Source organism: Castor canadensis, chromosome 14, assembly GCF_047511655.1.
Source record: "Castor canadensis chromosome 14, mCasCan1.hap1v2, whole genome shotgun sequence".
NCBI lineage: Eukaryota > Metazoa > Chordata > Mammalia > Rodentia > Castoridae > Castor > Castor canadensis.
This window is the reverse complement of record NC_133399.1, coordinates 37,234,559-37,250,633: the sequence shown is the minus strand read 5'-3', so window position 1 is coordinate 37,250,633 and position 16,075 is coordinate 37,234,559. Positions and strand designations below refer to the sequence as shown.

General features: G+C 36.2%; 1 pseudogene; it reads right to left on the bottom strand.

Moving 5' to 3' along the window:
* Positions 1-709: 709 nt before the first annotated feature.
* Positions 710-1,638, bottom strand: LOC141416801 (olfactory receptor 7E24-like; annotated as a pseudogene).
* Between the last annotated feature and the right edge of the window lie 14,437 nt (positions 1,639-16,075).

Sequence of the window (16,075 nt, the reverse complement as noted above, 5' to 3'; positions counted from 1 at the left end):
CACAAATGTGAAAAAATGTCTGAGATAATCAAATTAAAAGGTGGAAAAGTTTTATTTCCATCAGTGGTGTTAGAAGTTTAAATCCATAGATACTTTGCCTAGTTATTTGGGTCCTGCAGTGGCAGTGTACATCAATATCAGGGAATATGTGACAGAGAAAGCCTGTGCACATCGTCATGGCTAAAAATCAAAGAGGGAGATACCTAGTTCTAGCAATTCCCTTTCAGGGAACTCCAATGAAAACCTAAATCCTCCAACAAGGTCCCAATTTCTAAGGGATCAACTACTTTCTAATAGTGCCACAGAACATAGACCAAGCCTTAAACATATGGGTGTTGTGGATATTGACTGTTCAAATTATATAAAGACACATGTCAAAATTGTTTTAAAACAAAGGAGATGGATAAGAAACAGTAACAGAGGAAGTGAACTTGATCAAAATTCATTGGGTTCTTGCATGGAAATGCCACAATAACACATTTGTGTACAATTAATATATGCAACTAAAAATGTTCCAAACTATACCAGATATAAATAAAGTAATATTCATACATACAATATAAAATGGAATAAAATATATGAGAGCTAATTAATTACATGGGCAAGTGGGAAAATTTTCAAATTCTAGATCTTTGGTTTCCAATTTTAAAGCAAACACCAAAAAAAAAAAAAAATATATATATATATATATATAGCCAAGGTAATGATGTTAGGCTGCTCTGCTGAAAACCCTCCAAAGGGCCCTCTTGATGTCCCTGTTCCTCAAACTGTAGACAAAGGGGTTCAGCATGAGTATGACCATGGTGTATATCACTGAGGCCACCATAACCTTCCCAGGGTCATGTAAGACAACCAAGCTGAAATATGCTCCAAAGACTGTGCCATAAAATACACACACAAGTGACAGGTGAAAGCCACAGGTAGAGAAGGCTTTGTATTTCCCACCGATTGATGGTACACTCAGAACAGAGGATATAATTCTTATAAAAGGGTAAAGAATCCCTCACACTGAAACACCTCCAAAGATAGCTCCAATAAGATAGATCATTATGTTATTTGTTGAGATATAATCACAGGAAATCTTAGGGAGTTGAGGAGTATCACAGAAGAAATTAGGGATTTCTACATCTGTACAGAAGGTAAGTTGTGATACCATTAAGCAGTGTACCAGGGAGCCCAAAACACTAATGGAAAATGATACCAGTATTAACAAGCTGCACTTGCAGGGACTCATGATGATAGGGTAGTGTAAAGGCTGACAAATGGCCACCAGTTAGTCATAGGCCATTACAGACAACAGTAGACAGTCCAAACATCCAAAAAGGAAAAAAAAGGGCACCTGAGTTAAGCAGCCTGTATAGGTGATGGATTTGCTGTGTGTCTGGATGTTTACCAGCATTTTGGGAATTGTAGAACTACTGAAGCCAATATTGCCAAAGACAGGTTAGAGAGAAAGAAGTACATGGAGGTGTGGAGGTGTGAATCCGAGCTGACTGCCAGAATGATGAGCAGATTCCCAAGCACTGTGATCACATACACTGTCAAGAATAGCCCAAAAAAGAGGGGCTCCAGTTCTGAATCATCAGAGAGTCCCATGAGTTCTAATTCCAAGATACCTGTTAAATTCTATGGCTTCATGTAGCTAGGACACTTTTTGTTGGGATAAATGAAACAGCATAGAAGCAAATAGCTAAGTGTTTCAATTTTGGACTCAAGCACCTCAAATAAAGTATCAGACTTGAGTATTGCAATGGTTTGGATGACATTTAAATATGTCATACAAAGAGTTATTAGGGTGCTGTACAGTCAGTTCAACAGAATGGATAGTTTTAGTAATCAAATCCTGGCTGAGGTATAGCTCAGTGGAAAATCAATAGATACACAATGCCTTCTGTTCTGTCCTCAGTACTTCAAGCAAGAAAATAAAGGCAGAGATGGGTTGGAAGGAAGGAAAAAAGAAAGGAAGGGAGGGAAGTGGGAGGGAGGAAGGAGAACAATTGTCTAGTGGCAAGTCAATAAGTCAGTGAAGGTGGGCACTTTGAAAGGGTTGTGGAACCACAACCTCTATGGCTTCCTCTTCCAAGATGTCATTTCTTTTCTACTGCCATCTATCATTTGACCCTCATTGGAGCCAGTGATATACTGTTTCAATTTGAGGACACCAAAGTTGAGAGCTAAGTAAACCTCTTTTTTAAATAGAATTTGTCTGAATCAGGTATTTCATTATAGTAGCAATGAACAGAATTTTGTGAGGATCATGTGCTTTTCAACATATCTCAGTTGTGTCAAACTCTTTTCATTCTTTCTTCATGGGATTCAATGCAATTTACTTGTTTCTGCATCCATCCATTCTAGAACGTCTAAGTCAAAGAATAGTAGAGGAACAAAGATGGTTTGAGATAGCAAATTCATAAACACAGTAACTCTACTATTGAAGGCAACATGAAATTATATTTGCTTTTCATCTCTTCTGAAGAAAAAAAATCATTCTAATTTAAGAACAAGAATCAATAAATTTCCTGGACTTGCATTGTGAATTCCTACCTTAAAAGAGCTGCAGTAGTTGGATTCTGAATTTATGGCAAATATTGATAATCAAATATAATTCTTATATTCCAAATATTTCACAAAATTTCACCATGTATTGTATGACAGACCATCTTTATGAAGCGTAGTGCCTACAAAAATGTGTGGTAAATGTCTTTTCATAAGCAACAGAAACATATATTTGATAATCATGGGTTTCAAACTTGGATAAATATGTACATTATAGTTAAATGCCAAAAAAATCATAGAATATAACTCATCCTGAAGTTAGTACTAACTTAGAAGGCACCAATGTTTAAGCAACAATTAGCTTTTAATGGTTCACTCCACTTATTTTTTTTCCACTTTTTTCTTTTTTTGCTTTTTGGTCATGCTGGAGATGGAACCCCGGTATTTGGGAGCACTAGGCAAGCACTCAATCACTCAGCTCTGTCCCCAGCCCTGCAATGATATTTTCAATAGATGCTACACAATCTCAAGGAAACATTAGAGGGTAAGTTCATGTTTTGTTTTTCTACTGTTGTTGTCTGCAGCAAATGGTAAAAACTACCCAAACACATCATTTATCCCAAACATTTGTGGAGGGTTGGTTTTACATCAAGTGCAACCCTCTTGTGTACACTTGAATAGTGCAGATTTAGTGTCTCCAAAGCCAGTGCCAGTTCTGCAACCTTCATTTGACCTTTCTATGAGAGCTTCAGATCTTTTAAAACAATCCTTTCTCATTGGAGAATTACATTACCAGTAAGTCAGTTACTTAGGCATATCAAATCACCATTTTTCTTGTAAAGGAAAATATAATGTCATGCTTTTATTTTCATAATACATATTTTTCATTAATATGTAATATTAATAATTATAATTTTAAAAGTTCACTTGAGTTAGAGAAGAATGCAAAAGAAAGAAACACAGAACAATACTGCAAACACGAGTAGTTTGCTCATTTTTAAAATGGATATGTTGATTGAAGTTACTGAAGAGTAACAGAATATGTCATCCTAAAATATGTCTATTGACATAAAGAATAATTATGCTAAATGCAATTAAGAAGAACAGATATAAAAATTTTTTCTATGATCCTGCTACTTGTCTTAATGCAGACACAAACTTGTAAAGGTTTGGTTCTCATATTTTTACCTGGAATACTGGAAGACTGAATGCCTGTAGATAAATCTGGACATTTTTCTTTCAAATGATTCATCAGGGAGATCTATACTGTGAACCATGTTTTGATCAGTCTTTAAGGACAAATTCCTCAGTCTCCACATAGATTATTCTTCCCTGAATTTGCCACCACTGCTAAAAGCCTAAAGATATTTGCTACAGTCACTTTTAATTTTTTCATTTTTTATTTAAACGTTTTGTTTTTCTCCTGGTTTTTTTGAGAGAGGGTCTCACAGTGGAGCTGGCCTAAAACTCATAATCCTCCTACCAAGTGATGGCATTACAAGTGTGAACCACCAAGCTGGTTGCAATCCTAAATTTCATTTTGACTTAATTGTTACTGAGTGTTTCTGTGAATATGTGTGAAGAAAAAACCCTATTTTTGCAGTATTAGTGTATGAACTCAGAGTCTCACATTTGTCAAGTCCCCCAGAACCAAAATTAAATAATCTTCTATTACTTTTGTATATGGATTTTATTTTTGTCAATCTAATTTTCATAGCCCCATCTGAAAAACCTATATGGTTGAAGGGAAAATTTTTCCATTGGTACCTAATCAGATAGGGGTGCTATAACAGATTAATGAAATAATTACAACAACAAAGTGCTTACACAGTGGTTGTCAACAGTAGCTTATCATTATAGCCACTTGTTAATGTTTTTAAATTTGCTGATGTACTACGCACATCCTACAACCAATTAAGTTAGAACAGCTACACGTAAGTTGTAAAGACATACTAACCTAGAGTCAGGGTAGAGAAACAGAGTCAAGAATTTTGAATTGAATGCTCTATGATTATATTAACATTAATATCCACTAATATATGAAATGTATGATTATGTAACAATACATCCTACACAACTTTTTTGAGGCAGAGTCTTAAAATGTATCCCAAGCTGGCCTCAAACTTGTGATACTCCTGACTTAGCCACTTGAGTACTAAGATTACAGATATGTGCTGCCATGCCAATGTCAGAATTCCTACTTAATGTATATAAATATTTTGCATCTTTTTGCTATCTCTACATGATCCCTTTCCCCTGAAATTTAGCTTCTCAAAGACAAACACTCTTAAGAATTTAGTGGGAGGGGGAGTTTTGGTAATCTTTTCAACCATTAGAATTAATTAATATCCATGAAGAATTTTTAAACAAAAGTTACCAAATATTTCATCTGCAAATATTATTGCCTGAGAAGCCTTATTTGCACATATTGTATTCTACACCTTTCTGTGAATTGTATATGACTCTTGTAAACACTTTGAATGATGCATAGTATTACCTAAAGAATAACTTTTATTCTATTTTTTCAATTTATGACAATGCTCCTAAGAAAATTTTTCTTCCACACTAGTATTCACAAGTAAGAATCTCTATAAGGTATATTCATGAGACACAGTTTTCAGATTTAAAAGTTGATACATTGCATTCTATTATTAATTATATACATCTATTTCCCAAAAGAAAACACTTGCATAATCAAAATTTGAAGTTATTTTCAAAGTATACAATCAATAATATCCCTGAGTTCTGTCAAACAATGGGCTTTCCATAAGGTCTTTGTGAAATTTCCCATGTATAGAGAATGGGAAATTCCCAGCATAGAGAATACAGCAATATTCTCAGAGACAACCATAGGATTGACAATACTCATGGAAAGAATACGTATGGGACATAGTCGAGGTTTCACACTTATCACATATTTTCACAGATGTTTTCAGATTGTGTTTTTCTATGTAGCATAGGTGAGCCATGAATTTGGAATCCTGTCACATCAGCTTCCCAAGTACGGTGATCACAGCCATGGACTACTACCACAACTAGCATTTGCCATGTTTTGAAAAGCTGAATCACTATTTTTTTTGTGATGAGGTCTTGCTATGTTGCCAAGTCTGGTCTTACTTCTCAGGCCTAATTGGTCATCCATCTTCAGTGTCTCCTGAGTCACTGACAACAGAGAAATGTGTCAACTCACCCCCCCCATCACAGTAGAATTTACAAGTGTGTTGATGAAATACAATAAAAATACATGAAAATCTTTCATTCCATTACATCACAGAGTAATAGAAAATCATCATGTTGCAGGCCTACTTTATATCAAGAGTAAAAATCCTAAAATGTGTGAAAGACCATGCAATATGATGTATTCCCTTTTACTTTCTGTCTCTCTCTTTTGAAAAATTTTGATTATTACCACAATTTTTATACATGAAAATTGTAGGTTAGACTTGGATCATGAGAAAAAGGGAGAGCACATACAGGATATACAGGAATAGGTAGAAAACCCAAAATATGAAAGTGTTTGACGTCCCCACTCCAGAAGAGCTAATACAGAAACCTTAAAGTGACAGATTATCATGAGCAGGGGATCAGGAACCAATGTAAAGATCAGTTAGAGTTGAATCAACATGGGTCATAATACATGGGTACATGAAAGCAATAGTAGGAATCTTCTGTATAGCTATCCTTAACTCAACTATCAAAAATGCTTTGTCTTCCTTATCATGCATATGTCTTTTCTTCAACAAAATCAGTGATAAGGGCAGAACGGGGAAATGGGGGAGGGAGCAGGGTGGAGAAATGACCCAAACAATGTATGCACATGTGAATAAATGAACAAAAAATAAATAAAAAAAAGGACAATGGTGAGTCCCATGAGAAATCTGTGCTATAGGTACTAGTTGGTTTGAGCTACAGAGCTAGAAGGAGTGAAAGCGGAGTTGAGAAAGTCTCAGTACATGAGTGCCATATTTCATACAATCTGTTTCTTTGAATCAAGAAAGTATCTAGTCAATATTTTGGTTGGTGTTTGTTCTTTTTTCCTTTTTTTTGGAGACAATCCCAATCTGTAACCGCAATCTGTAGGCTGGCCTTAACTCATTATGTACCCATCCTGGTCTCAAACTTGCCATCTTCCTACCTTAGCTACTGAGTGCTTGGGGTAATGATATATGCCACCACACTGGGCTCCTCCTAAATATCTCATAGATGTTGATGTTCTTATAGTCTCCATTAAACCAAGCAAGGTATAGGAATTGGGACATCAGAAATAAGTGAAAGCCAATTATTGACCTCCAGGTATTAAGAAAACACGTCTATGCCTTGTGCTGATGGCTCTCAGCTGTAATCCTAGCTACTCAGGAGGCAGAGATCAGGAGGACTGAAGTTCTTAGCCAGCCTGGGCAAAAGACCCATCACAAAAAGGGTTAGCAGAGTAGCTCAAGGTGAAGGCCCTGAGTTCATGCTCCAGTACCATGAGAAAAGAAAATAAATCTAGACTTGGTATAGTGTGTTATGCCTACAATCCCAGTTTTTCAAATGCCAAATAAGGAGGTTTACATTTTCAAGACCAGCCTGCACTACATTGCAAGACATAGTCTCAAAAAAAAGGAAAAGGAAAAAACCTCTACTTCTGCCTGGGTGTGGTGGTGCATGAGTATAATCCTAGCATTTGGAGGCTCAGGAAATGGGTTGGGAGTTCCAGGTAGCCTACACTGCACAATTAGGCCCTGCCACAAAAAAGCAACAACAAAATAATCTGTTTCTATAAAAACAAAAATAATACAATCTGGGCTAGGGGTGTAGATCAGTGGTAGACCTCTTACCTAGCATGGAAGCAAATGAAGGCTTGCTGACCAACACTTGAAATACTAATAAAAGTCCTAATAATCAAAATAATAAAATTAAATGGTCTTTGTGTAATCTGGGCAAACTTAATGCTTCCGATGCAGAATATTTTAGTTGAAGGATATGGTCCATAGTCTTGTTAACATACTAATGACAGTAATTCCTAAAATTTACTTTCTCATCCAAAACAAATCTACCACATGTTAAATCATATGTTCAATACAACAATATTTAATTCTTCCTCAAGGCAACTGTGTCAACCAGAGACAATCCAGATTCAGACTCTAACAGGTTAAAAGTGCTTGTAGGATCACACAAGTATCATAGAACACATACATTCAAAATTAAACTATTTGTCTTAGGTTCAAGCAAAGAAACACACTGTTTTCCTATACTTAGGAGGGTTTAATCAAAGCACTATGGATGGATTAGAAATTTCTGAAGCTGCTTCTTTGACTGTTTTCTTCCCAGACTAAGAACAGAATCCAACACCATAACTTTTTGTCTATCTGAGTTACAGAAAGGGTATAAAGTAAATGAGTGAAAGAGTCAGTGGGCAGCAGAGGCAAATGAGGATTTTGATTCCCCATTAAAATTTCAACTATTTTTCCTGTAGCTGACACAATAGGAGCATGTATTGCTCTCTACTCTGATCTAGCATAAATGTAAAGAGAACAGAACAGTAATCAGGAGACACTGTGTACAGGAAAAAAGTGCAATTGGGTTAGTAGGAAAGAATACAGGTAGGTTCAGTAAGGATGGGATCTCACTGTATAGATTCAATCCTGAATTCATTCCACTATAAGCCAACACATAGGAAAAATTACGTTAAATGCTCTGCTTTTATCCACATATGTAATATAATGGTAATGCATGCCATTGCCTTTTTCTTTTTGACAGAGGAGAGAGTTTAGTTATACAGACAAAAGCTAACACATTGCATTATAAAAACTAAGGTTAGAGACTGGTATTTGGAAGCCCAAATTAAAAGCTCTAATTCCTGGTTCTATATTATTACTGTCATCACAACCTTCATGATCCTTTTAATGCTTAGGGGAAACGTTAGAGACACCTATTTCCTACTCTGGTAGGAGAGATGTCTACATAACTCAAAAGCCTTATGTGAAGAAAATTAGCTAATTTTCTCCTGCTAATTCCAGGAGAATTCTCATACTTTCACCATAGTTAAGATCATAAATATTCATAGGCCTCTGAGCTAAAACATTGCATACTAGCACTCTCATTTCTAGCTTCCTCAAATATCCTGCTACTCCAGTTGATAAAGAAGTAATGTTCCCCAGTCTTTCCCACATCCAGCCTCTTCATTTGCACTTACTGGGCTGCACTGCTTCTTTGTTGGGACATAACCAAAGGGAACTTAGCTGTTGTTCCTCCCCCACTTCATGTGTGATGGTGGTACAGGTTCTACACCAGTACTGGCAGGAAGACAAAGACAGACACGAGCCACTTCATGCAGTTGATGAACCTTGGAAGAAGGGATTCAGATAGAGGGTCCACTATGCTGGAGCTGGCAAACTATACAGTAAGGAGACAGAGTATTTATTATTCTGACCTTGTATCTCAACACACAGAACTAACAATTAGTCAAATTTGTTAGTGTTATCCAAATCTCTATGGGATTCTTAGTCATAATTGAGAAAGAAAATGAGCAAAGTCAATATTACAGGGAAGGCTTGATCCTTCCTCTCCCAGGAGCAGGTTCAATTGTACTCTTCTGACTTCCAAGATGTAGTGATCTTATGAAATCAGACAATTTTTTCAATTAAAGAGAACAACATGCGATGTGCTTATATGTGAGTCCTCTGAATAGTTCATAAAATGTATAGAGAATTGGGTCTTCTATACGAAGACTCTGATTCGATTTCCAAGAGCACCTGCCTTGCAATTATGAGGCCCTAAGTTCAAACCTAAGAACTGCCAAAAACCAATTTTGACTGGCAAAATATAGGCCAGGTATACAGTAGTCTTCAGGCCTGAGTAGTAGGTGATCCAATTACAAGCTAACTTATAGGAATATTGGTAGGAACCAGTTCCCTAGGAGCATAAGATTCTATCACTATGCTTGATAAAAGGCTTCTCCATCAGGTGACTGACAACATGACAGATGGCTTGCATCATAGCAATAAGGTAGGGAATAGGAGAGGGCTGAAAATAAGAAACCTGAGTATTCTACCATATCAATGTTGGAAAAGACATTCCAATAGAATGTCTAGAATTTTTCTAAATTCTATTCATCTGAAGGAAGTCACCAGATTCAACACACACAGCAAGATTGTGATATACCAGACATGAACACAGGAGGTAAGAATCACAGGATGATCTTTTAAGCTGTTCAAAATTCTGCTCAGATCTCAATCTCCATCTGAACATTTTCATCTAAGATAAACAAGATTTAAGAGTTGTCCCTCTTCTTAGAATAGCAAAGTAAGAGAAAGAAAGAAAAGGGATAAAAAAAGAAAGGAATTCAAACTATCGCTGCTTGCAAATGGTACCATCATATAATTGAAAAATGCTAAAGAACCAACTAAATGATTCTCAGATCTGATATACACTTTCAACAAAAAAGAAAAATACAAAATCAACATATGAAATTCAATACATTTTCTATATACCAATGAATTAACTGAAAAAGAAGTCAGGAACAGGCACCAGTGACTCATGCCTGTAATTATGGTTACTTGGGAGACTGAGATCAGGAGGATCAAGAAAATGGTTCATGAGACTTCCATCTCCAAAATAATCATAGCAAAGCATGGTTCCAGCGGTAGAGTGTATGTTTTGCAAGTGCTAAGACCTGAGTTCAAACACCATCCAACCAAGGACAAAGTTCAGGAAAGCAATCCCATTCATAGTACCCTCAAAAATAGCTTGGTATAAATCTAATCAAAGATGTTAAAGTTCTTTACAATGAAAACTATAAAACACTGGAGAAAAAAATTGTACAAGACATAAGAAGATGGAAAGATCTCCCATTTTCATTCATTGATGGAATAACTTTATTTAAACAGCCATATTATCAAAATTCATTTAAAAATTCAATGCAATCTCCTTCAAAATTTCAGTGACTATCTTCACAGATACAGAAATATCAATCCTAAAATACATATGGAATCAAAATGGCTCCTGCATAGCCTAAGGAATCTTGAGCAAAAACAGTGAAAGATTCACAAAACATTAACTCAAGCAACACTACAGAGCTATCATAAAAAAAATAGTATTGCTACAAAAAATGTAGACCAATGGAATAGGAGACCCATAAATAAACCCAGAAAACTACAATAACAAGCATGCCAAATCCATACAATGGAGAAAAGACAGCATCTAAAAAATGATTCTGAGAAAACTGGACAGACACATGTAAATGACTGAAGCTAGATGACTGTCTCTCATTTTGTACAAACATCAATTGGAAATTGATTGAAGACTTTATGTAAGTTATGTAAACTTTGAAAATGCTGGTTGAAGAATAGGGGAAATGATTTAAAATGCAAATTTGATAATGTATTCTGAAAAGGACTCAACTTGCTTATAGAATAAGTTAATAAATTCACAAATGGGACTGTATCAAATTTTAAAATTTCCAAACACCAAAAGAAAAAATCAGAGTGCAGAAATAGCCTACAGAATGTGAGAGAATCATTGTAGGATATTCACCCGGCACAAGATTAATACATAGAGTATAAATAATTCAAAAAAAGTAAACAAAAAGCAAGTAATTTAATCCATAAATGGGCAATAGAATTGAAAATTTTTCAAATAAAAAGTACAAATCACCAATAACTATATTAAAATTGTTTAATATGCTCAGTTAGCAATGAAATGAAAGTCAAAATTATAATGAGATTTCACCTTATCAGAGTAAAAATGGCTGTTATAAAAAAAACAAATAAAGGGAGATTCCAGGATGGCATATTGAAGAATGAAAACAGAAATCCTGAGCTCTACAATTTCAGAAACATTCTAGAAATGGTAACTATATATGTGTAATTCTGATTCTTTTTAGCTAACTAAATTATTGCCAACACATAGGGTTTAACCACTGAACCTTAAATACACTTTTAATTGCACATTAACAGCTGGGGAAGATCCAGCTCAGCACCAGCACCATTGCTGGACAGACTGCCTCTGAAAAAGTCACTGGCTGTTTTTACCTCTTTACAAAAATTTTCAGAAAAATAAGAGGAATGTGGATCAAACTGAATTGGACTCTGTGACATACCAGACCTATTTCACACAAACATAACCCAGTTATACCCTGCTGGCAGGGACCCAACTCCAGTGGAATGAATCTGCAACCCCAACTATCACATACCACTTGCTCTCCAGGGAACATAATCCAGCACAGTTGGTAGGCTGATTGCACAATCCCCCTGAACAAAATTGAACACCATAGAAATAGAACATAATTCAACACTGCCTGAAGGGAGAAGGGCAGAACAATGAGCTGACCACTCAGAGTGGAGTATGAGGTATGAGTGAGGAGCATAACACCCAAAGTGGGAACAGGGCAAGATGCCAACCTCCAAGAGTGAGGGTGTGTTGGATCTATTAGCTTATAACCTGTAACTGTGGGTGAGGCACAACACTGAGTTGCCCTATCTTCTTGGAGGAGGAGCTGGCTAGCCAGAACCAAAGCTGCTGTGGAGCAACTTAACTGCTGCCTGGTGTAAACAGAAACATATCTGACCACCTTGGTGAAGCTGGTAGTGAGAAACTACAGAGCTCAATAGCAAACTGCCCTGTGGGCAGAAAGCACCAATGACTGCCCACAACCCAATATTCTGCTGAGACAACTTCAGAGATGCTGCTTGCAACAGACAGCTCATGAGACCAAGGAAACAGAGAGCTCAAAACCCTGAGTCAATTCCCCCTTAAACTGTTCGACATAGTGGAACAGCAGCCATTGACACATACCAACTTTGAGAAGGAACAGAGACATTAAGAAAACACCAAGAAAAAGTGCCAATAACTGTACTTGATGCCAAAGGAATAAGTCCAGAGCTTTCAACAAACTGATTGTTTTCTCTTTTCCTCTTTTTTAATTTAGTATTTTCAATTTCATTACTGCTACTTTCCTATCTTGCAAAGCAGGTACTCTACCTGTTGAGCCACACTTCCAGTCCCTACTTTCCTATCTTTATTCTTATTCTCTTCACTTTCTTTCCTTTCCTTTGGCTACAATCTACTGTTATTTAGCTCCCACTTCTTTTCTGTTCAAATATCAACCTGCTTAGCCCTCTCATGCCCCACTTTCTCTTCTCTCCCCAAACGATTATTTCTGCCCTTTCTTTCCTCTCTCTCCTGTCTTCACCCTCCCCTCCTCTCATCCCCCTACCTGTCACCCACTGGACCTACCTCCTCCACATTCACCACTTGCTGACTAGTCAACAGTACCAACCCTACATATTACTCCTATATGTCCATCACTCTGCAATACCTGATGTAAGCACTCTACACCCTAACAACTATACTATACCCTAAAACACACAAGGGCCCTAATATCCTGTAGCCACCACACCTCACACCACAATTCCCCTTACCTCATTTCCCTATTTATGATGTCCCCAGCATTATTTACCTAAGTATATAACTCTACCCAAACAAACGTTACTCCCTAGTTCGACTGCTTATAGGTGATATCAACAAGGTGTTCTCCATATATTATGTAAATAACTTGTCTGGTATTAAATCTGTGAATTTGATATTTTAAATTCAACCTCCAGATCAGGGAACAGAAATAGCACATCAACCTAGCTAGCAACTATGCCAGTCACAGCACAGTAACTAATTCAAGGGAAAGATAACAGGTGATTATAAGTTTCAACTATCAAACCAATAACATAGGAGCACAGCACAGGATAGAATAGTGTGAAGAAGGCAGAAAAATACAACTCCTCACAGGACTAACAGTTCAACAGAGGATTTAGCAGAAAAAGAAGGAAGTGAATACCTGGTAGCTGACCCTAGTAGAATGATGATAAGTACATCTAATTATCTCAATGAAACCCATAAAGTGATGCTCAAAAAGAAGCTCATAAAGGAGCTCACAGAGATTCTCATGGTGGAGCTTTGAGAGCAGCTGGCAGAGAATATACAAAACCAACTCAAAGAATATTAAGACAACAAAAATTAAAAAACTAACAAGACACAGAAACAAATAAATTAACTCAAGAGAAGACTTCAACAAAATCCCAAAGGAGACTATAAAAAAGTGATATTTGGAATACAGAAAACAACACAAGAAAGACAAAGAGGAGTTCAACAAAGATATGGAAAACCTATGAAAAAAGAGCCACACAGAAAAACTGCAAATAAAAAGATCCTTAAGTCAAAAAGTAGTAGAAAGCCACTCCAGCAGACTAGAACAAATGGAAAACAGAATTTCAAAATTAAAAAATGAAATACCTATCAAAGAATAAACAGAAAAATTCATAGACAAAAGACTGAAGAGCTATGAGAGAAACATGTAAGAACTCAGCTAATCCATTAAAAGACTAAACCTGGAAATCAGGGGCATTGAAGAAGGAGAAAGGTGCCATCCAAAGGCATATACAATATACTCAGCAAAATAATAGGACAAAATTTCACAAATATCTAGAAAGAAATGACAATTCAGGTACAAGAAGCCTTCAGGACACCAAAAAGATTGACCAAAATAGAAATTCTCCAGGACATCTTATCATTAAAACAACTAGCAAAAAGTGAAAGGAACGAATAAAGAAGGTTGTAAGAGAGAAAAATCAAATAACATATAAAGGTAAACCCACAAAAATAGCAGCCGCTTTCTCAACAGAAAGCTTAAAAGCAAGAAAGGCATGGAGTGAGGTATTTCAAACACTGAAGGAAAATAATTTCAGACCTGGGATAGTCTACCCAGCAAAGCTATCATTCAAAATTGATGGCAAAATAGAAATCTTCCTTGATAACCAGAAACTAAAACAGTGTATGACTACCATACCAGCACTACAGAACATTCTGAAAGGAATCCTAGACCCAGAAGATGAAGAAAACATAATCCTGAAAGGACAGGAAGTATTAAACTTCCTGAGAAGAACAGACAAGCACTCAGAGAGAAGCACTGAATCTGCTGTACACACTCACATCCTTAAACAACAAACACAACTAAATGGCAGTAATTACCACATGCCTCTTAATAGTAACACTGAATGTTAGTGGACTCAACTCCACCATCAAAATGTGGATTAAAAAAGAAGACCTGACAATCTGTTGTTTATGAGAAACCAACTTTATTAACAGAAACAAACACTGTCTTAGAGTGAAAGGGCAAAGGGTAATTGCCTGTGGAAATAGAAGTAGCAGTGCTTATATCAGGTAAAGTGCACTTCAGACTTAAATTAATCAGAGGAGACAAGGAATGTCACTTCATATTAATAAAAAAAGCAATGCATCAAGAGAAGATAACAATTACCATTGTATATTTGCCCAATGCCTATGCACACAACTTCAATGAACATACAGTAATGGAATTAAAATCACAGACTGACTCCAACACAGAGGTAGTGGTGATTTTAACACTCTTCCATCAACAACATCCAGATAAAAAAATCAACAAAGAAATTTTAGAATTGAGTGATACCATAGATCTAATGGACCTGACAGATGTCTACAGAGTATTTTATCATGAAACAGCACAATATACATTCTTTTCAGCAGCCCATGGAAATTTCTCCAAAATAGACCCTATCTTAGCACATAAAGAAACTCTCAACAAATATAAGAAATTTTAAATAACCCCTGTATACTGTCTGACCACAACACAATGAAACTAGAACTCAACAACAAAAGAAGCAGCAAAAACAAGAAAGGAAATAAAAAAAACTTCCTGGAATTTAATGAAAATGAAAACACAATCTATCAGAACCTATGGGACACAGAAAACACAGTTCTCAGATGAAAGTTTATAGCCAACAGTGTGTATTTTAAAAACACAGGAAGGTCATAAACAAATAATGCTGCATCTCAAACTCCTAGAGAAACAAGAACAACCTAAGCCAAAAGAAGCAGATGCAGAGAAATAATAAAAATATGGGTTGAAATCAATGACAAAGAGACCAAAAGACAATACAAAGAATCAATAAAACAAAAAGCTTGTTCTTTGAAAAGATAAACAAGATTGACAAATCCCCAGTAAATCTGACTATAAGCAGCAAGAAAAATAACCAAATTAATAAAACCAGAAACAAAAAGGAGGAGATAATAACAAAGGCCAAGGAAATCCAGGGAATCATCAGAGACTACTTTGAGAATCTATATTCCATTAAATTGGAAAATCTTGAAAAAATGGACAAATTTGTACATACTTTGACTACCCAAAACTAAACCAAGAGGATATTACTCACCTGAACACATCTATTACATGTAATGAAATTGAAGAAACAGTACAGTCTCTGAAAAACAGAAAGTTCACACCTGACAAATACTCTACTGAATTCTACCAGACCTTTAAAGAACTAGTACCAATACTCCTTAAACATTTCTGCTAAATACAAAGGGAAGGAAAGCTGGCAGACTCATTTGATGAAGCCAGTATTACACTCATACCAAAACCAGACAATGACAAAAAAACAAAAACAGAGAACTGCTGACCAGTGTTTTTAAAAACATAGATGCAAAAAATCTCCATAAGCCAGGCACCAGCCACACAATTCTGCAATCCTAGCTACTCAGAAGGCAGAGATCAGGAAGATCCTGGTTC